Raw genomic sequence first — 1,539 nt, 5'->3', positions numbered from 1 at the left:
TGATTCCATGATTCTCAAGGGCAATTAGGGATAATAAGGGCAATTAGGGACGCAATAAATGCTGGCCTAGCCAGCAACAACCTAAACCAGTAAAAATGGATTTTGAAAAATCATGGAAGTACATCAGGAAAATAAACATGCAGTGATTCAATTGCTGCATAAAATAGAATCAATGCACCATAAACACAATAGCTGCATTGCAAAACTGAGCCATGAGGCAGCGACCTGTGTGTTTAAAAAACGTCCATTCAGATACAATCTTTCAATGCTGGCTTCACCAGAAAAGGCAATGTTAAAAATAACATTGGGGTCTTCTTAGTATTTGCTTGCTGCAGATAATTGTATACAAAATGTGTAATTTGTCTTGGAATATTGAAATGTTTTACAACTGTTCGCATTAAAGTATTTTTTTAAAACAAAACCCGTTGTTCTCATGATGATTGACGTTGTGACAGGTGCTAGTACTTTTACACTCGATGATTCAATTGCAGAGTGGAATGCTGAATAGAAATGCTGCAAGTCAAGACGGCCGAGCTAATGCACTTTCCAGCTGAGGCACATAAATCACACTGATCCTGAACCAGCTGGGTCGATGATAGCAACATTTCCGTCAGTGTCCCGGTGTTGGAGGGAAGAAAGGAATTTCCTCGGAATCTCAGTCCTGTCTGCTACGCTCGGGCCAGCTGTAGCTCAGTGCTAACCCTGGCACTCTTCCGTCAGAATATTTTGTTTGTACAGGTCCCAGTCCAGTGACTTGATCCCATAATCCAGGCTGATAGTTCAGCTCAGCACTGAGGGAGTGTGAGCACGTTGTTCAGATGAGATGTAAAGCTGTCTGCTTAATCAGTGGAATATAACAGATCCCATGGCATTACTTTAAAGAAGAGTAAAAGAAAGCTCCCTGGTGTCCTGGTGTCAATATTTATCCATCATCCAACATTCCCAAAATAAAACCTGACTATCTGGTCCTTATCGCTTTGCTGTTTGTGGGATCTTGCTGTGTGCAAATTAGCTGTTGAGTTTCCTACATTTCAATAGTAATTAGACATCAAAATTAACTGACTGTAAGGTGCAGTGAAACATCCTGAGGTTCATGAATGCTGTTATATAAATGCAATTCTTTATCATAGAATCATATCATAAAATCCTCACAGTGAAGAAGAGGCCATTCTGGCCATCAAGTTTGCACTGACTCTCTGACAGAGTATCTTACCCCCCTCCCTCGACCGATCCCTTTAACCCCACACATTTACCATGGCTCATTCACCTACCCAACACATCTTGGGACACTAAGAAGCAATTTAGCATGGCACATCTTTGGACTGTGGGAGGAAACCGGAGCACCCGGAGGAGCTTAGGAATGAGGAGCAGAAGTTGGCAAGTTTAGCCCCTGGAGCCTGCTCCGCCATCCAATCAGATCATGGCTGATCTCTTCGTGGTCTCAAATCCAACTCCCCACCTGTTCCCAATATCTCCTTTTTTATAAGAAATATATCTATCTCCTTCTTCAAACCAGTCAACGATTCAAACCCACGCAGG

This window comes from Mustelus asterias, chromosome 27, assembly GCF_964213995.1.
Source record: "Mustelus asterias chromosome 27, sMusAst1.hap1.1, whole genome shotgun sequence".
Classification (NCBI taxonomy): Eukaryota; Metazoa; Chordata; class Chondrichthyes; order Carcharhiniformes; family Triakidae; genus Mustelus; species Mustelus asterias.
This window is presented reverse-complemented; position numbering follows the sequence as displayed.